This window comes from Triticum aestivum, chromosome 5A (genome assembly GCF_018294505.1).
Source record: "Triticum aestivum cultivar Chinese Spring chromosome 5A, IWGSC CS RefSeq v2.1, whole genome shotgun sequence".
Classification (NCBI taxonomy): Eukaryota; Viridiplantae; Streptophyta; class Magnoliopsida; order Poales; family Poaceae; genus Triticum; species Triticum aestivum.
The window spans coordinates 270,531,869-270,554,087 of record NC_057806.1 but is presented as its reverse complement, the minus strand read 5'-3'; the positions used below and the strand labels follow the sequence as shown (position 1 = coordinate 270,554,087).

At 40.9% G+C, this 22,219-nt stretch overlaps 1 long non-coding RNA gene across 1 annotated transcript; it reads left to right on the top strand.

Moving 5' to 3' along the window:
• The first annotated feature begins 15,388 nt into the window (after positions 1-15,388).
• LOC123106797 (uncharacterized) lies at positions 15,389-16,758 on the top strand. The gene is made up of 2 exons (XR_006451506.1): positions 15,389-15,445; positions 16,264-16,758. It is a non-coding gene; the product is annotated as an uncharacterized lncRNA (long non-coding RNA).
• The last annotated feature ends 5,461 nt before the right edge of the window (positions 16,759-22,219 follow it).

The window sequence follows — 22,219 nt, the reverse complement described above, 5'->3', positions numbered from 1 at the left end:
TATCCTGGTAGATCAAGTTGAGGCTATTGCCGCCGTCCATAAGGACTCTAGTAAGATGGTACCCGTCGATGATAGGATCGAGTACCAGGGTGATGTCTACTACACAACCTTCTTCTTGTAGACGTTGTTGGGCCTCCAAGTGCAGAGGTTTGTAGGACAGTAGCAAATTTCCCTCAAGTGGATGACATAAGGTTTATCAATCCGTGGGAGGCATAGGATGAAGATGGTCTCTCTCGAACAACCCTGCAACCAAATAGCAAAGAGTCTCTTGTGTCCCCAACACACCCAATAGAATGGTAAATTGTATAGGTGCACTAGTTCGGCAAAGAGATGGTGATACAAGTGCAATATGGATGGTAGATAAAGGTTTTTGTAATATGAAAATATAAAAACCGCAAGGTAACTAATGATAAAAGGGAGCACAAACGGTATTGCAATGCTAGGAAACAAGGCCTAGGGTTCATACTTTCACTAGTGCAAGTTCGCTCAACAATAATAACATAATTGGATCATATAACTATCCCTCAACATGCAACAAAGAGTCACTCCAAAGTCACTAATAACAGAGAACAAACGAAGAGATTATTGTAGGGTACGAAACCACCTCAAAGTTATCCTTTCTGATCGATCTATTCAAGAGTCCATAGTAAAATAACACAAAGCTATTATTTCTGTTCAATCTATCCTAGAGTTCGTACTAGAATAACACCTTAAGAAACAAATCAACCAAAACCCTAATGTCACCTAGATACTCCAATGTCACATAAAGTATTTGTGGGTATGATTATATGATATGCATCACACAATCTCAGATTCATCTATTCAACCAACACAAAGAACTTCAAAGAGTGCCCCAAAGTTCCTACTGGAGAGTCCATACAAAAATGTGTGACAACCCCTATGCATAAGTTCACGAGGTCACGGAACTCGCAAGTTGATCACCAAAAAATACACCAAGTGGATCACGTGAATATCCCATTGTCACCACAGATAAGCACATGCAAGACATACATCAAGTGTTCTCAAATCCTTAAAGACTCAATCTGATAAGATAACTTCAAAGGGAAAACTCAATCCATTACAAGAGAGTAGAGGGGGAGAAACATCATAAGATCCAACTATAATAGAAAAGCTCACGATACATCAAGATCGTGCCAAATCAAGATGAGAGAGAGGGAGAGATCAAACACATAGCTACTTGTACATACCCTCAGCCCCGAGGGTGAACTACTCCCTCCTCGTCATGGAGAGCGCCGGGATGATGAAGATGGCCATCGGAGAGGGATTCCCCCTCCGGCAGGGTGCTGGAACGGGTCTAGAATGGTTTTTGGTGGCTATAGAGGCTTGCGGCGGCGGAACTCCCGATCTAGGTTATGTTCTGGAAGTTTGGGTATATATAAGAGATGTTGGTGTCGGGAACAAGTCAGGGGGTCTCCGAGGCGACCACGAGGTAGGGGGCGCGACCAGGGGTAGAGCGCGTCCCCCACCCTCGTGGGTGCCTCGGGACTCTTCTGGCCTATCTCCTATACTCCGTGGGCTTCTTCTGGTCCAAAAATAATCTCCACGAAATTTCAGGTCAATTGGACTCCGTTTGGTTTTCCTTTTCTGTAAAACTCAAAAACAAGGAAAAAACAGAAACTGGCACTGGGCTCTAGGTTAATAGGTTAGTCCCAAAAATCATATAAAATAGCATATAAATGCATATAAAACACCCTAGATGGATAATATAATAGCATGGAACAATAAAAAATTATAGATACGTTGGAGACGTATCAAGCATCCCAAGCTTAATTAATGCTCGTCCTCGAGTAGGTAAATGATAAAAACAGAATTTTTGATGTGGAATGCTACCTAACATATTCATCAATGTAATCTTCTTTATTGTGGCAAGAATATTCAGATCTGAAAGATTCAAGACAAAAGTTTAATATTGACATAAAAATAATAATACTTCAAGCATACTAACCAAGCAATTATGTCTTCTCAAAATAACATAGCCAAAGAAATCTCATGCCTACAAAATCATATAGTTTGGCCATGCTTCATTTTCGTCACACAAAATGCTCCCATCATGCACAACCCCGATGACAAGCCAAGCAATTGTTTCATACTTTAGTATTCTCAAACTTCTTCAACTTTCACGCAATAAATGAGCGCGAGCCATGGACATAGCACTATGGGTGGAATAGAATATGATGATGGAGGTTGTGTGGAGAAGACAAAAAAGGTGAAAGTCTCACATTGATGTGGCTAATCAACGGGCTATGGGGATGCCCATCAATTGATGTCAATGCGAGGAGTAGGGATTGCCATGCAACGGATGCACTAGAGCTATAAATGTATGAAAGCTCAACAAAAGAAACTAAGTGGGTGTGCATCCAACTTGCTTGCTCACGAAGACCTAGGGCATTTGAGGAAGCCCATTGTTGGAATATACAAGACAAGTTCTATAATGAGAATTCCCACTAGTATAAGAAAGTGACAAAACAAGAGACTCTCTATCATGAAGACCATGGTGCTACTTTGAAGCACAAGTGTGGAAAAGGATAGTAGCATTGTCCCTTTTATTTTCTTTTTTTCTCTTTTTTTTCATTTGGCCTTCCCCTTTTTTTCATTTTTTGGGACAATGCTCTATCAATGATGATCATGACACTTCTATTTATTTACAACCCAAAGATTACAACTCAATACTAGAACAAAGTATGACTCTATATGAATGCCGCCGGCGGTGTACCGGGATGGGCAATGAATCAAGAGTAACATGTATGAAACTATGCATGGTGGATTTGCCACAAATACTATGTCAACTACATGATCATGCAAGGCAATATGAAAATGATGAAGCATGTCATAATAAACGTAATGGGTGGAAAGTTGCATGGCAATATATCTCGGAATGGCTATGGAAATGCCATAATAGGTAGGTATGGTGGCAGTTTTGAGGAAGATATAAGGAGGCTTATGTGTGATAGAGTGTATCATATCACGGGGTTTGGATGCACCAGCGAAGTTTGCAACGACACTCAAGGTGAGAAGGGGCAATGCACGGTACCGAAGAGGCTAGCAATGAAGGAAGGGTGAGAGTGCGTATAATCCATGGACTCGACATTAGTCATAAAGAACTCACATACTTATTGCAAAAATCTACAAGTCAGCAAAAACAAGCACTACATGCATGCTCCTTGGGGGATAGATTGGTAGGAAAAGACCATCGCTCATCCCCGACCGCCACTCATAAGGAAGACAATCAAAGAACACCTCATGCTTCAAATTTGTCACACAACATTTACCATACGTGCATGCTACGGGACTTGCAAACCTCAACACAAGTATTTCTCAATTCCACAAGTACTCAACTAGAACGACTCTAATATTACCATCTTCATATCTCAAAACAATAATCAAGTATCAAACTTCTCATAGTATTCAATGCACTCTATGTGGAAGTTTTTATTATATCCCTCTTGGATGCCTATCATATTAGGACTAGATTCATAACCTAAGAAAATTACCATGCTGTTTAAGACTCTCAAAATAATATAAGTGAAGCATGAGAGATCAATAATTTCTATAAAATAAAACTACTGTCATGCTCTAAAAAGATATAAGTGAAGTACTAGAGCAAACGACAAACTACTCCAAAAGATATAAGTGAAGATCAACGAGTAGTCAAATAATTATGTAACTATGTGAAGACTCTCTAACATTTAAGAATTTCAGATCTTGGTATTTTATTCAAACAAAAAGCAAAACAAAAGAAAATAAAATGACGCTCCAAGCAAAACACATATCATGTGGTGAATAAAAATATAGCTCCAAGTAAAGTTACCGATGAATGAAGACGAAAGAGGGGATGCCATCCGGGGCATCCCCAAGCTTAGGCTCTTGGTTGTCCTTGAATATGACCTTGGGGATGCCCGGCATCCCCAAGCTTAGGCTCTTGGTTGTCCTTGAATATGACCTTGGGGTGCCTTGGGCATCCCCAAGCTTAGGCTCTTTCCACTCCTTATTCCGTAGTCCATCGAATCTTTACCCAAAACTTGAAAACTTCACAACACAAAACTCAACAGAAAACTTGTAAGCTCCGTTAGAATAAGAAAATAAATCACCACTTTTGGTACTATTGTGAACTCATTCTAAATTCATATTGGTGTAATATCTACTGTATTACAACTTCTCTATGGTCCATACCCTCCGATACTACTCATAGATTCATCAAAATAAGCAAACAACACATAGAAAATAGAATCTATCAAAAACAAAATAGTCTGTAGTAATCTGTAGGTTTCGAATACTTCTGTAACTCCACAAATCCTGAGAAATTAGGAAGTCCTAGGCAATTTGTTTATTAATCTACTGCAATTGGTATTTTCTCACTCTCTGGTAAAAAATGAAAATTATTCTCGTGAGGGCATACTTCCTGTTTTTTACAGCAAGATCAAATAACAATCACCCAAGAAGATCCTAAAGGCTTTACTTGGAACAAACAGTAATTAAAACATAAAAAAACAATCAAAACATAGGATAGATGATTTATTTATTACTAAACAAGAACAAAAAGCAAGGAACAAAAATAAAATTGGGTTGCCTCCCAACAAGCACTATCGTTTAACGCCCCTAGCTAGGCATGATGATTTCAATGATGCTCACATAAAAGATAAGAATTGAAACAAAAAGAGAGAATCATGAAGAATATAACTAGCACATTTAAGTCTAACCCACTTCGTATGCATAGGGATTTTGTGATCAAACAACTTGTGGGAACAAGAATCAACTTGCATAGGAAGGTAAAACAAGCAAATCTTCAAGATTTTCAACACATAGAGAGGAAACTTGATATTATTGCAATTCCTACAAGCATATGTTCCTCTCTCATAATAATTACATGTAGGATCATAAGAAATTCAACAATATAGCAATCACAAAACATGTTCTTAACATGATCCACATGTATGCAAAGTTGACACTCTTCCAAAATAGTGGGATTAAATAAAAGTCCTGACCTCTCCAAACCCACTTTCATAATTATCACAATAAGATTCAACACCCTCCAAAATAGTGGGATCATTTCTTCCTAAAGTTGACACTCTTCCAAACCCACTTTCATCAATATAATCATCATAAATAGGAGGCATGATATCATCAAAATAAATTTGCTCATCAAAACTTGGGGGACAAAAAATATCATCTTCATCAAGCATAGCATCCCCAAGCTTGTGGCTTTGCATATCATTAGCATCATGGATATTTAAAGAACTCATACTAACAACATTTCAATCATGCTCATCATCCAAGGATTTAGTGCCAAACATTTTAATACATTCTTCTTCTAACACTTTGGCACAATTATCGGAATCCTTATTTTCACGAAAGATATTAAAAAGATGAAGCATATGAGGCAACCTTAATTCCGTTTTTTGTAGTTTTCTTTCATAGACTAAATAGTGATAAAACAAGAAACTAAAATATTCGATTGCAAGATCTAAAGATATACCTTCAAGCGCTAACCTCCCCGGCAACGGCGCCAGAAAAGAGCTTGATGTCTACTACACAACATTATTCTTGTAGACGTTGTTGGGCCTCCAAGTGCAGAGGTTTGTAGGACTGTAGCAAATTTCCCTCAAGTGGATGACCTAAGGTTTATCAATCTATGGGAGGCGTAGGATGAAGATGGTCTCTCTCGAACAACCCTGCAACCAAATAGCAAAGAGTCTCTTGTGTCCCCAACACACCCAATACAATAGTAAATTGTATAGGTGCACTAGTTCGGCGAAGAGATGGTGATACAGGTGCAATATGGATGGTAGATAAAGGTTTTTGTAATCTGAAAATATAAAAACAGCAAGGTAACTAATGATAAAAGTGTGCACAAACGGTATTGCAATGCTAGGAAACAAGGCCTAGGGTTCATACTTTCACTAGTGCAAGTTCTCTCAACAATAATAACATAATTGTATCATATAACTATCCCTCAACATGCAACAAAGAGTCACTCCAAAGTCACTAATAGCGGAGAACAAACGAAGAGATTATTGTAGGGTACGACACCTCAAAGTTATCCTTTCTGATCGATCTATTCAAGAGTCCATAGTAAAATAACACAAAGCTATTCTTTCCGTTCAATCTATCCTAGAGTTCGTACTAGAATAACACCTAAGATACAAATCGACCAAAACCCTAATGTCACCTAGATACTCCAATGTCACCTCAAGTATCCGTGGGTATGATTATACGATATGCATCACACAATCTCAGATTCATCTATTCAACCAACACAAAGAACTTCAAAGAGTGCCCCAAAGTTCCTACTAGAGAGACAAGACGAAAACGTGTGCCAACCCCTATGCATAATTTCACGAGGTCACAGAACTCGCAAGTTGATCACCAAAACATACATCAAGTGGATCACCTGAATATCCCATTGTCACCACAGATAAGCACATGCAAGACATACATCAAGTGTTCTCAAATCCTTAAAGACTCAATCCGATAAGATAACTTCAAAGGGAAAACTCAATCCATTACAAGAGAGTAGAGGGGGAGAAACATCAAAAGATCCAACTATAATAGCAAAGCTCGCGATACATCAAGATCATGCCGAATCAAGAACACGAGAGAGAGAGAGAGGGAGGGAGGGAGAGAGAGAGAGAGATCAAACACATAGCTACTGGTACATACCCTCAGCCCCGAGGGTGAACTACTCCCTACTTTTCATGGAGAGCGCCGGGATGATGAAGATGGCCACCGGAGAGAGATCCCCCCCTCTGCCAGGGTGCCGGAACGGGTCTAGAATGGTTTTTGGTGGCTACAGAGGCTTGCGGTGGCGGAACTCCTGATCTAGGTTATGTTCTGGAAGTTTGGGTATATATAAGAGGTGTTGGCGTCGGGAACAAGTAAGGGGGATCTCTGAGGTGGCCCTGAGGTAGGGGGTGCGCCCAGGGGGTAGGGCGCGCCCCCACCCTCATGGGTGCCTCGAGGCTCTTCTGGCCCATCTCCGATACTCTGTGGGCTTCTTCTGGTCCAAAAATAATCTCCGTGAAATTTCAGGTCAATTGGACTCCGTTTGGTTTTCCTTTTCTGTAAAACTCAAAAAAAAAGGAAAAAACAAAAACTGGCACTGGGCTCTAGGTTAATAGGCTAGTCCCAAAAATCATATAAAATAGCATATAAATGGATATAAAACATCCTAGATGGATAGTATAATAGCATGGAACAATCAAAAATTATAGATACGTTGGAGACGTATCACAGGGCCTCCGAACCTCCATGACGGATACTAGTTGGGTGGTCCCTGTGATCAAAGATGATCGGACAAGCTGACCATGGGTTAAATATTGGGGCGACATGCTCTATGGCGTAGGCGTCCCTTAATGCACGTTTGTGCTCCCTCTTGGGGATGTGGGTGACATAGATCATGTTCACCATTTTCACTTCCTGGGGAAATTCTTTCTGTCCCTCGGTGTTCGTTGGGCGAGGTTCATCATCGTCCTTGCTTTGAGGTCCTTTCCCCTTATGCTCGTCATTTAACTTACCGGCCTGCTTGAAAACCCAACAATTTCTGTAGGTGTGGTTGGCAGGCTTGTCAGGGGTGCCATGAATCTGGCAAGGTCTCTCTAGTATTTTGTCCAAGTTGGATGGACTGTCCCTATTGCCTTTGAATGGCTTCTTCCGCTAACCGGGTTTGGAGCCACTGAATCCGGCATTTACTGTTGTGTCCTCTGTTTCTTCATTATTGTTCCGACGCTTGTTTTTGTTGCGTCGTGGCCTACCATTGCCATCCCTGGCCTAAGAAGTGCCGGGGTCGCTAGTACTGTTGCTTCTACAAGCCAACCAGCTATCTTCGCCCGCACAGAAGCGGGTCATAAGTGTGGTAAGAGCCGCCATAGTCTTTGGATTTTCCTGACTGAGGTGTCGGGAGAGCCATTCATCATAGACACTATGCTTAAATGCCGCTAAGGCTTCGGCGTCCAGACTGTCCATGATTTGGTTCTTTTTAATTAAGAATTGATTCCAAAGTTTGCGAGCTGACTCTCCGGGTTGCTGGATTATGTGTCTCAGGTCATGAGCATCTGGCCGCCGGACATAGGTGCCCTGGAAGTTGGCCCGAAAAGCATCCTCTAGGTCTTCCTAGCTTCCAATCGAGTTCTCTGGGAGGCTGTTCAACCAGTGTCGTGCTGATTCTTTCAGTTTTAGAGGGAGGTATTTAATGACATGGAGATCATCTCCGCGAGCCATGTGAATGTGGAGAAGAAAATCTTCAATCCATACGGCGGGATCCGTCGTGCCATTGCATTGCTCGATGTTCACAGGTTTGAACCCTTCCAGGAATTGGTGCTGCATTACCTCATCGGTAAAGCACATGGGATGTGCGGCGCCTCTGTATCGGGCGACATCAAGACGGAGTTCGGACGACATCTGTGTTCGGTGCTGACCCCGAAGTTTATTATGTCTATCGTGTCAGGCTTGATGGTCGTCATCTCATGTGCGGGCACGTCCTCTTGATCCATAGATTGCCCTAGTCTATCTAGCTCTATTGGCAAGGTCATGACGTAGGTCGCACGTGTAGCCCGGAGCCGCGGTCTCCCTGCCTCTATGGCGAGGGGGCGTGGGCTGGTGTTCGGCATGAATAGACATTTTGTCCCGTCCACATGGTGGTCGGTCCGGTAGATCAGCCTGGTTGTATTTTCATGGTATTTGCGTAAGGGCCTTGTCGTCAAATTGTGGCAGTAGCCTGCATTTTGGGTAACTCTTTGTTGGGCGCTCAAAGCCATATCCTTCTTCGGCAGCTAGGACCTTAGTCCATCTGTCATTGAGCGTATCCTATTCGGCTTTATCTGTTGTTGTTTCTTTTTCAGGCTTCGCGCGGTGGTGACGAGCTATCGCTTGAAGCGTTCTTGTTCGAGGGGTTCCTCTGGGACGATGAAATCTTCGTCGCCGAGGCTGACATCCTCTTCGGAGACAAGTAAGTAGTTACTATCTTCTGAATCTTCATGATCGGCAAGTTCTTCGGGGCTGAATTGACCCTCTTCCATTTCATCCTGCTCGAACGCAGGCTCCACGGGGTGTTCGGGTCTTCGGCATTATCCGGAGTGTCATTGTCTCTGGTGCCGGTGTTGCTTTCCCTTTCTCGACACGATCGTGAGTGGCACCGCTGACGTCGGCGTTTTTTGAGGTTCATCGATGAGCTTATCCTCATCTGGTTCCTAAGTGCCATCGTTGTCCTACTTCTTCAGGGTGTCCACCACGTACACGTATACATCGTAAGTAGAAGTGGTCATCCAGCGCCCAGTGATGGGCGGGTTTTGACCTGGTTCAGCTTCGACATCGTCGTCCATGCCATTGATGTCTTCAGAAGCGTACTCTAGAATGTTAGTTAAATCCTCGACAGTGGCTATTAAGTGGGTGGTGGGTGGGACGTAAAATTCCCTAGTCTCAGCCCCCAATTCGAACTGGGCATAGTTAGGAGGTGACACCTCCGTGGTGGTGAGAGATTGCATTAAGTCCAGCACCTCGTTTAAGAGCGAGAGTTGACAGGTGTCTGAGGATCTACAGAACTAGGTTTGGCGGTAACCGCTAGACCAAGCCCGAAGGACGCAGACCTCGAGAGTCTAGAGTTGGTGCCCAGAGGCGAGTCCGGCTTCCCGATGACGGGGAGAGTCCCGTCTGATTCTGGGTCCGCCGATGGCGTGGTCACATCTGAGTCTCCGGCTAGAAGCTCCGTGATGGGAAAGAGTCCGGCGGGGTTCACACTCCCGTCTTCGGACAAAGTAGTCCGGCTCGGATCTAAGGCCGAGGCAGACACAAGCGTCCACCCTTGGACGGGATCTAATAGTAGATCCGATGGGCATCCTTCGTGCGGGTGGGGATCGGCGGCCGAAGCCGTGAACCCCTCAAAGATCAGGTGTCCTTAGATATTAGCGATGTAGGTCAGCCTTTCAAACATGATCTGGTGACCAGGGGCGTAGTTGTCGACCTGCTCAAGGTGACCGGTCGAGTTGGCATGTAGCGCGAAGCCGCCAAACATGAAAAGCTGACCAGGGAGGAAAGTCTCCTAGAGACAGCGCCATTGTCAATGAAGAGGTGAGCCATCGATTCTTCTACTGACAACACAATGAAACTCTCAATGAAACCACCAATGTCGGTGTCAAAAGCGACAGATCTCGGGTAGGGGGTCCCAAGTTGTGCGCCTGAGGATCTATGGTAACAAGGGACAATAGGGACATGATGTTTACCCAGGTTCGGGCCCTCTTAAGGGAGGTAAAACCCTACGTCCTGCTTGATTATATTCGATGTGTATAAGGGTTACAAGAGTTGATCTACCTCGAGACCGTATGCTAAACCCTAGATGTCTAGGTCATGATTATTCTCTTGGCCTCTACGGACTAAACCCCCTGGTTTATATACACACTGGAGGGGCCTAGGGTTGTATAGAGTCGGCTTGCAGAGGAAAGAAACAGTACATCTGGACACCAAACTTACCGTACACGCATGTAGGAGTCCTACCCGGACACGGGGGATAATCTTTTGCTTTATCTTCACGGCCCATCAGTCCGGCCCATATCGAATAGACCGGGCACCCGAGGACCCCCTAATCCAGGACCCCTCAGTAAGTGACATGCTTTTCCATAAACCATTTTTTACGAAAACATACCATATAAGCAATTCTATAAGCCCGTAATGCATCATCAAGTTTCTTAGACTAATTCTTTCTAGATCTATTGATAGTCTTTTGCAAAATCAACTTTATTTCTCGGTTACTCAATTCCACTTGACCACTAGACTGAGGGTGATAAGGAGATGCAATTCTATTGTTAACATCATGTTTATCAAGAAAATTACGGAAAGCACCATTAATAAAGTGTGAACTACAATCAGTCATTAAATATATAGGGACTCCAAACCTCGGGAAAATAACTTCTTTAAGCATTTTAATAGAAGTGTTATGATCAGCACTACTAGTTGGAATAGCTTCTCCCACTTAGTAACGTAATCAACAGCAACTAAAATATGTGTATACCCATTAGAGGAAGGAAAAGGTCCCATATAATCAAAACCACAAACATCAAATGGTTCAATAACAAGTGAATAATTCATAGGCATTTCCTGACGTCTACTGATATTACCAATTCTTTGACATTCATCACAAGACAAAACATACTTATGAGCATCCTTGAAGAGAGTGGGTCAATAAATACCAGATTGTAATACCTTGTGTGCAGTTCTATCTCCAGCATGATGTCCTCCGTAGGTCTCGGAGTGACACTTGCGTAGGATCTGTTCCTATTCATGCTCGGGTACACAATGTCTAATAACACCATCTACTCCTTCTTTATAAAGGTGTGGGTCATCCCAAAAGCAATGTCTTAAATCATAGAAAAACTTTTTCCTTTGCTGGTACGTGAAACTAGGTAGTATAAATTTAGCAACAATGTAATTAGCATAATCAGCATACAATGGAGCACTATGAGAAGCATTTATGATAGCTAGTTGTTCACCCAGAAAACTATCATCAATAGGTAGTGGGTCATCAAGAACATTTTCTAACCTAGACAAGTTATCTGTTATGGGGTTCTCAACTCCCTTTCTGTCAATAATATGCAAATCAAATTCTTGTAGCAAGAGAACCCATCTTATAAGTCTAGGTTTAGCATCTTTCTTTTCCATAAGGTATTTAATAGCAACATGATCAGCGTGAACAGTTACTTTAGAATCAACAATATAAGATATACTTATCACAAGCAAATACAACCGCTAGAAATTCCCTTTCAGCAGTAGCATAATTTCTTTGAGCATTGTCTAGGGTTTTACTAGCGTAATGAAAAACATTTAATTTCTTATCAACTCTTTGTCCTAGAACAGCACCGACAGCAATCACTAGCATCACATATAATTTCAAAGGGTAGGTTCCAATCAGGTGGTTGAACAATACGTGCAGAAATTAAGGCTTTCTTAAGTATTTCAAATGCTTCTACACAATCATCATTAAAAACAAATGGAACATCTTTTTGCAAGAGATTAGTGAGAGGCCTAGAAATTTAAGAGAAGTCTTTAATAAATCTCCTATGGAAACCGACATGACCAAGGAAACTTCTTATACCTTTGATATCTTTAGGACACAACATTTTCTCAATGGCATCAACTTTAGCTCTATCAACTTCAATACCTCTTTGGGAGATTTTATGTCCCAAGACAATACCTTCATTAACCAAAAAGTGGCACTTCTCCCAATTCAAGACAAGATTAGTTTCTTCGCATCTCTGTAAAACTCGATCAAGGTTGCTTAAGCAATCATCAAAAGAAGTTCCGTAAACAGAGAAATCATCCTTGAAAAGCTCAATAATATTTTCACAAAAGTCAGAGAATATAGCAGTCATACATCTTTGAAAGGTAGCAGGTGCATTGCATAAACCAAAAGGCATACGTCTAAAAGCAAAGGTACCGAAAGGGCAGGTAAAAGTAGTCTTTATTGATCCTCTTGTGACACGGGTATTTGCGAAAAACCAGAATAACCATCTAGAAAGCAAAAGTGTGTATGTTTGGATAGTCTTTCTAGCATTTGATCAATAAAAGGTAGAGGGTAATGATCTTTCCTAGTAGCTTTGTTTAATTATCTAAAATCAATTACCATTCTATAACCTATAACAATTCCTTGTGGGATCAATTCATTATTATCATTGGGGACAATAGTGGTACCTCCCTTCTTAGGGACACAATGAACAGTACTTACCCATCTACTATCAGCAATAGGATAAATTATACCTGCTTCCAGAAGCTTTAATATTTCATTTCTTACCACTTCTTTCATCTTAGGATTTAACCGTCGTTAGTGATCGACAACTGGTTTAGCATCAGGCTCCATATTAATTTTATGCTAACATAGAGTGGTATTAATGCCCTTAAGATCATCAAGAGTATATCCAGTAGCGGCACGGTGCTTCTTTAGAGTTTTCAGTAATTTCTTTTCGTCATGCTCTAAAAGGTTAGCACTAATAATAACATGATATATGTTCTTTTCATCAAGATAAGCATATTTCAGCGTATCTGGTAATTGTTTAATATCAAACACGGGATCACTCTTGGGTGGTAGAGGATCTCCAACAGTTTCAATAGGCAAATTGTGTTTCAAAACATGCATCTATTTAAAGAGAATCTCATCTAATTCCTTTCTTTCATTCATGAACATATCGTTTCCATGGTCTAGCAAATATTGTTCTAAAGGATCAGTAGGAGGCACAAGAATAGAATCAAGACCAATAATTTCATATTTACTAGGCAATTCTCTATCATGGAGTCGTCTACGAAATTTGGAGAAATTAAGCTCATGAGACACATCCCCAAATCTTACACTTACAGTTTCTTTCTCACAATCTATTTTAGCATTGACAGTGTTCAAGAAAGGTCTACCAAATATAATGGGACAAAAATCATCTTGTGGGGAACCAAGAACAAGAAAATCAATAGGGTATTCTATTTTCCCACACAAGACTTCAACATCTCTAACAATCCTAATTGGTGAGATAGTATCTCTATTGGCAAGCTTAATAGTAACATCAATATCTTCTATCTCAGCAGCTGCAATATCATTCATAATTTCTTGATATATAGTAAAGGGAATAGCACTCACACTAGCACCCAAATCACATAAGCCATGATAACAATGATCTCCTATTTTAACAGAAACAACAGGCATGCCAACAATAGTTCTATGTTTATCTTTATCACCGGGTCTAGCAATTCTAGCAGCTTCATCACAGAAATAAATAACATGCCCATCAATATTATCGACCAAGAGATCTTTAACCATAGCAATAGTAGGTTCAACTTTAATTTGCTCACGGGGTGTAGGTGTTCTAGTATAACTCTTACGAACCACAGCTGAAGCTTTAGCATGTTCTTTTATCCTAACAAGAAAAGGTGGTTTCTCAAAATAAGCAGTAGGAACAACTGGATCAACATTATAAGTAATAGTTTCTTCTTCAGCTTTAATAGGTTCTACTATCACTTCAATGAGAGGATGATATTTAAACCACTTCTCCTTAGGGAGATCAACAAGATTAGCAAAAGATTCACAGAAAGAAGCTACTATTTCAGAGTCAAGTCCATATTTACTGCTAAATTCATGAAAAGCATCGGTATCCATAAAAGATTTAACACGGTCGAACTTAAGGTTTATACCTGACTCCTTACCTTTGTCGAGCTCCCAATCTTCAGAGTTGCATTTAATTCTTTCCAATAAATCCCATTTGAATTCAATAGTCTTCTTTATAAAAGAACTAGTGCAGGAAGTATCGAGCATGGATTGATCATTATGAGAAAGCCAAGCATAAAAATTCTGAATAATAATTTCTCTAGAGAGCTCATGATTGGGGCATGAATATAACATTGATTCAAGCCTCCGCCAAGCTTGAGTGATACTTTCCCCTTAAGAGGCAAAAAATTGCACATATATATATAGTAGCACTATTCTAATCCCGGGATTAGAATAGTTATTTGGATCACAGCCAGCCCTATAAGGGCCCGATGAGATCCTCCTGAGATCCCGAGAAACCCACCGGGCATAATAAAAAAACGCAACACACCCGACCCACTGCCCCGATCCCCACCTCCTCCCTCGATTCCCTGCGCCGAACACCAGATCTCACCGCCGCCCCCACGACCTGTGTTGCCGTCGCCACTCCTCCTTCGCCGTCGATGCACTCCCTCCCCATGGCATGTGCGCTCCCTCCCCTACCGGCGCGCTCCCTCCCTACGGCCGGCGCGCTCCCTCCCTGCGGCTGGCACGCTCACTCCCCGGCCGGTGCGCTCCCTCCCCGTGGTCGATACGCTCCCTCCCCAGCCCATGCGCTCCCTCCCTGCGGTCGGCGAGCTCCCTCCCCGGATGGCGCGCTCCCTCCCCGCGGCCGGCGCGCGCCTGTCAATTCTCCTTTGCGACCGGCGCGGTCCCTCCCCGCTGCAGCCCGCACCTCCTCCATAGATGGCCTCCACCGGCCGCTACAGCCCATCACGGTGGTGGCCGTCTTCCTCGACCCTGATCCACATCTGCCTGGGCTTCTATCGCTGACCTGCCCAATCGCCGACGAATTCCTTCTCCAAATAGTACAATGGCCACTCCCGCTCTGCCTCCGACCTCCCTTCTCCCCCACATGGCGAATGTCCTGCTCCCTACCATGCCCATACCGTTCTTTCTCCCCTGGATGCATCTGGTCTCTCTTCAATTACAGGTCAGCACCAGCACTGCGAACAAAAAAAGGTCAGCATCTGGTCCTCCAGAAGTTCAGTGTGTTGATTTTTTGAAGATCATGAAGTGGACTATAACTATGTATATTTTGTAGGGCCTTGTGATAGGGCATCCATCTTTTTTCATCGAGGTCGCCATCGTCCATCTGCATCGAGGCCACCCTGCCATTGTAAAATTCTGCTCTCAAAGGTGTCTGTTATTGTGTAGGTAAAAGAACCTAAAGTTTTTCTATACCTCAACAACTTGAACTGGTTATGTATCACTGTAAGTGCAATATACTTCAGTCGAATGTTTGATTATTCGGCGGGCCAATGTGTTCATTAACCAATTATGTGCACTAAAAAATTATAGCAGGTAGAATGTTTGTGAATCTGTATATTAAAAGTAGTTGGTCAGTAGGCTAATGGCTGCACTGTCTCCATGGAATAGTTTTCTGGGTCATTTCTACTAGTTTCCATCCCCAGCCGCGACACCTTCTCTTCCTGTTATCACCACAAAAAACAGAGCACACAAAAAGACTCGGGTGCTAGTCACCGTCCACCTCCTCAGGCACCTCTCTGCTTCTTGAGAGTTAGCTGCGGCTTTCCATGGCCATATACACGCAGTTTGTTGTTTTGCCCAACCACTTATATATGCGTGCATGTTTCCATTTTTGCCAAATTGTATACCGATCTTTTGTTTTGAAAAACAAATGTGCATGTGAACGTGAGAAAAAAGTCTATATAAAGAAGTTCATGTATTACTAACCCAGAAGGTTCGTGTATTACTAAGTGTGTGCACATATAATTTCTCCCTCCATATATGTGTGTATGTATGTTTGTATGTTCTGCCAATTCCACTTTAGCTTTGACCAAGGTTCACCAGCCATGTAAACAATAGTTCGGCGCATACGTCCTTCACAATATTATCTATCCTCATTATTCAGTTTAAAATTGTGTTGTCTAGTTCTAGTTCTATTCTATTTTTCTGAAGTTCAATAGTATCAGTGCAAGCAAAAAACTGGGGTTTTGATATGTTGGTTTCAGTTTCAGAAATCCTTCAGGAAAAAATGCAAAAGAAAAATGGAGCAGGAGTCGCAGGCCTCAAGCCCTCTCTCCACTTCGTGGCTTCTTGTTCTCAAAGCACAAGCTGCTACTGCTACTATTAGTAAACTGCTTCTGCTCACTATAATGAGCTGAGGGGCGTTGCCCAACTGCGTGGATGCTCGCCTGCTCACCGAGCGTCGCGATAGTCCACCCCGAAGCCATCAGCAGGAGCAGCTTGCAACAGTCCCGCCTCTCCTTCGTCTAGTGCTCCAAGAGGCCAGGGTAGAAAAATCGGTCATCTTTTGATGAGCCCTGCCCCAACAGGAACCTCTCCCTACCTCTCTCAGCTACTGATGGGCACCATAGTGTGAAGTTGATGTAGAGAACAAGTTCTGATTATGTGCTCTGTACATGCTTGTTGATATGTCAATGAGAACCAACTTTTTTTCTTCAGGTTGTTGTGATGATGTTTGATAGTTAATATTTTTGCAAGTACAGAACTCCAGGTTATGAAATTTTGATGGACGTGAGACTTCTTTTGACCTTGCATTGTTAAAAGATCTGCCAAAACTTTCTTACCTGTAGATGCACCCACGTCCCCATCTTTGACCTTCTTCATATATGTGTTATGTTTAAAATTGCTCAATGAAAATTATATTCTAAGAAGTTCATATATTACTGAGTGTAAAGGTCATGTATTATAACTACCTAGTAAGTGAAATGTATTATAGAAATTCAAATTAAAAATGACTTCTTTTGAATTCGTGATTCAAAAGTTTTCAAGTTAAAAAAGTATCACTCCATCCCAAAATAAGTGACTCAACTTTGTACTAACTTTAGTGCAAAGTTAGTACAAAGTTGAGTCACTTATTTTGAGATGGAGGGGGTATAATATAAGAAAGGAAAAAATGTGGGGATTCATCGGAAAAAAGGATCAATTCACCAAAAAGAATTTTGGAAGTTCAAAAGTCAAATACTAAAGAAAAACCCGAGTTTACAAAAATAAGAAGGAAGCTATTTCACTGAGGAAAATCCAGAAGTTCAACTTAAAAAAGGAGCGGTACTATGTGAGTAAACGAAGAAGAAAGTCGGTCCTTATCCAGAAATTCTTCAACTCTGAAAGTTCAAAATTAATAAAATGGAGAGGTTGAAGAAAATGACAAAACAAAAATGTTCAAACAATTCCCATAGACTGCAATGATTTTTTTCCAATTTGTAAGAAAACCTAGAGCTTCAAATAAAAATAGAGGAGTGTTTTGATGTTTATTACAAAAAACTAGGATTTTTTTCTTTTACTAAGAGATAAAACCAAGAAGTCCAAATTACAAAGATGGAGTAGTTCCATGATTATAGAAAACTCAAATTTTCCTCATCATTATAGAATGGAAACAAGAAGTTCAGAATAAAATAACATAATAGTTCGATGTATAAAAATGGGAAAATCTAAATCTACTAACGAGAAGATCATCAGAAGTTCAAACAAAAATAGTAGAGCACTTTGAAGTGGATATTTCACCGTTCCTAAAAATAAAAAATAAAAGAAGTTCGAATTTTAAAATAGAGAAGTTGAAAAATCATAAAAAAGGACTTTCATCATTTCTAAAATTTAAAAACCTCTAGGTGTTCAAATTTAAATAACGGACGGTCCAATATTTATTACAAAACTAGGATATTTCTGTTACTAAAAAAATAAACCGAGAAGTCCAATTTACAAAAATAGAGAAGTCTGATATATATAAAAAACTTTGATTTTCCTCATTACAAAAACTTTGATTTTCCTCGTTACTAACGAATAAACCAAGAAGTTAAGTTCGAAATAACATAGAATTTGTACGATGTTTATTACAAACTATGATTTTTCCCCGTTACAAATGAATAACACCAAGAAGTCCAAATTGAAAAAATCAAGAAGTTCAATTTTAATAACTAGAATAGTTCCATGTATATGAAGAACCCAGATTTCCAAATTGAAAAAAAAACCCAAGAAGTTCAATTTAAAATAGAAGAGTAGTTCGATGAACTTGGCCCGTTTTCTAAATTACTTTTAAACCGTCCAAAATTAGAAAAAACTTTAAACATGAAAAAGTAGCGCATTTTCATAAGATTTCCAACGCCATATCATTTGCCTCAATTGCATTAGCCGTTTAGAAATGGCATCGAAAATACCAACTCGGCTATTCGGTTTGCGAAATTTTATGATTTTCGAAATTACGCTTTAACCATAGGGAATTAGAGAACTTTCTATATGTGGAAGGAGCGTTTTTGCAGCAGCTTTCCAACGCCATATTATTTGCCTCATTCCGATAAACGGTCTAGAAATGCGATCAAAAACACGATTCACGTTTTTTGTATGAAGAAAAAACGGTTTTCAAAACTGCTCTTAAACCGCTTACATTTTGCCAAAAAATAATTTGGGTCATGATGCTGGTGTCCATAGCTTTCCAACGGTATATAGCAAGCCTCATTTGGGCAATTTTGGCGGAAGTTCAACCTAACACAGGGGGAAGTTCAGGTCGAACCACTCACGCGGTAAAGTTGCAAAAAACGCAATTTCATCACGACCCGAGTGCAAAATCCGCCAACGGGCGAGATTCATATTTAAAACTAGTATTTAGTTGCTAAAAATTGTTTCTAGATTACACTAACATCATATAGAACACAACTAACCAGAATAAACCGCTTACATGCTTGAGAAGTTCAACTACTTCATGGAGTGTGTTTCCGTTCACGATGAAGGCAGAAATCATGATCTCGCCATTTTCTAATTTACTTCAAAACGGCAGGAATATCATTTGTGTAAGTTCAACTCCTCGGTCAAAAAAATTTAAAAAATTATTGTGAGAGAGGTTTGTACAAAAAGAATATCATTTGTGTAACATTGACGAATGGATGAGGAAATTACAAAGGAAAATACGTCATAGAAGTTCAACGTGAGAACAGCAGGAAGTTCAACTACTACACTGATTGAATTTCAGATGAAAAACTTTTAAAACCATCGCGAGTATGAGAAAATAATCAACACGGGAAAGTTGCGTGTTTAAAGCAGCTTTCCATCGGTATATCACTCATTGAATTTCGGGGAGTGTATGGAGAACTACGAGTAGTGGATGGAGATCTGCGAGCAAAAAAAAAGCACGTCGAAAACAGAGTGAAGTTCAGGTAGATATGCTGAGAAGTTCAGGTTCTTCACGCGGTGCATTTTCGAAGAATCTGTTTCGCGATAGAGGCAGAACGCATGATCCCGCCATTTTCGAAATTACTTGAAAACGGCTAAGAATCAGAGAAAACCATCAACATGAAAAAGTTTCGCATTTTCCGTAGCTTTTCAACAGTATATTATTTACCCAATTCCGATAAAGTTTGTAGAAATTACGGCGAAAATACGTTTTTGCCATTTTTGAAACTGACTTAAAACCATAAATAATTGGGAGAAACAATACATACCAAAAAGTTTCGCATTTATTCAAGCTTTCCAACGCCATATCATTTGCTGCATTTGGACGCACGGTTAAAAAATTATCTCAAAAATACGAACTCGGTAGGACATGGACCATTTTCTAAATTACTCTTAACCATTCAAAATTAGAAAAAAACTGTCAAGATGAAAAAGTAGCGCATTTTCATAAGCTTTCCAACTCCGTATCATATGCCTCCATTGGATTAGCCGTTTAGAAATGACATCAAAAAAACGAACTCAGCTGTTCGGTTTACGAAATTTTACGTTTTTTCAAATTACTCTTTAACCATAAGGAATTAGAGAAAACTTTCAACATGTGGAAGGAGCGGTTTTGCAGCAGCTTTCCAACGCCATATTATATGCCTCATTCTGATAAACGGTTTAGAAATGCGATCAAAAATACGATTCACGTTTTTTGTACGAAGAAAAACGGTTTTCAAAACTGCTCTTAAACCGCTTATATATTGCCAAAAATTTAAGTTGGGTCATGATATTGGTGTCCATAGCTTTCCAACAGTATATCGCAAGCCCCATTTGGGCAATGTTGGCGGAAGTTCAACCTAGTTCACAGGGAAGTTCAACGTACTACTAGCAGGGCAGGTCAGGTTGTGATCAGAATATTATTCTGATCCCGTGATCAGAATAGTGTTTATGTGTGTGTGTGTGTGTGTGTGTAATATATATATATATATATATAATTCCGATCATGATGAACTAGCTAGATGCATAGGATAAAACTTCTGATGAAATTCCAATTTCAATCGGTTGTAGTTCCAAGCTCCAATATCATCACATAGCCTATACCATGTCAATGTATTCCCCTTCAAAGATAAAGGGAAGACCTTCTTCTTGACATCATCCTCGGGAAAACCTGCAAGCTTAAATAATCCACAAACTTCATAGATTAGATGCATATCAGGAAGTAATGTTCCATCACCTACATAAGGATTAGCTAGCAGTTTCTCTATCATACCTGAAGGAATTTCATAATAAATAGTTTCAGTAGGTTCAGTAGGTTGTGGAGCAACTTCTTGCTCTACCGGTCGAGGTGAAGATACCCCGAACAAGCCCCTCAAAGTATGATTCTCCATAGTATCAAGTGACAACAAATTTCAGCACGTAATATAAAATTTTCCTTACCAAATTACACTCACCAAAGGCGCTTCACTCCCCGGCAAAGGCGCCAGAAAAGAGTATTGATGACCCACAAGTATAGGGGATCTATCGTAGTCCTTTCGATAAGTAAGAGTGTCAAACCCAACGAGGAGTAGAAGGAAATGACAAGCGGTTTTCAACAAGGTATTTTGTGCAAGCACTGAAATTATCGGTAACAGATAGTTTTGTGATAAGACAATTCGAAAAGGGTAACAAGTAACAAGTGTAAAAAGGTGCAGCAAGGTGGCCCAATCCTTTTTGTAGCAAAGGATAAGCCTGGACAAACTCTTATATAAAGCAAAGCACAATCGAGGACACATGGGAATTACTGTCAAGTTAGTTTTCATCATTCTCATATGATTCGTGTGCGTTACTTCGATAATTTCATATGTGGGTGGACCGGTGCTTGGGTGCTGCCCTTACTTGGACAAGCCTCCCACTTATGATTAACCCCTCTCGCCATTATCCGCAACTATGAAAGAAGAATTAAGATAAATCTAACCATAGCATGAAACACGTGGATCCAAATCAGCCCCTTATGAAGCAACACATAAACTAGGGTTTAAGCTTCTGTCACTCTAACAACCCATCATCTACTTATTACTTCCCAATGCCTTGCCCTAGGCCCAAATCATGGTGAACTGTCATGTAGTCTACGCTCACATAACACCACTAGAGGAGAGACAACATACATCTCATCAAAATATCGAACGAATACCAAATTCACATGATTACTTATAACAAGACTTCTCCCATGTCCTCAGGAACAAATGTAACTACTCACAAAGGATATTCATGTTCATAATCAGAGGGGTATTGAATATCATTAAGGATCTGAACATATCATCTTCCACTGAATAAACCAACTAGCATCGACTACAAGGAGTAATCAACACTACTAGCAACCCACAAGTACCAATCTAAGGTTTTGAGACAAAGATCGGATACAAGAGATGAACTAGGGTTTGAGAGGAGATGGTGCTGGTGAAGATGTTGATTGATATTGACCCCCTCTTGATGAAGACGATCGTTAGTGATGACGATGGCTTCGATTTCCCCTTCCGGGAGGGAAGTTTTCCCGACAGAATAGCTTCGCCGGAGCCCTAGATTTCTTTTTCCCAGGTTCCGCCTCGAGACGGCAGTGCTTCATCCCGAAAGCTTCCTTATGATTTTTTTCCAGGTCAAAACCCTCCATATAGCAAAAGATGGGCACCGGAGACTTGCCAGGGGGGCCACAAGCCCTGGGAGCGCGCCCAGGGGTTAGGGCTCCCCCCAGGCTTGTGGCCACCTGGCAGCAGGGGCGAAATCAGGCCTGGGGCAACTGGGGCTATAGCCCCAGGCATG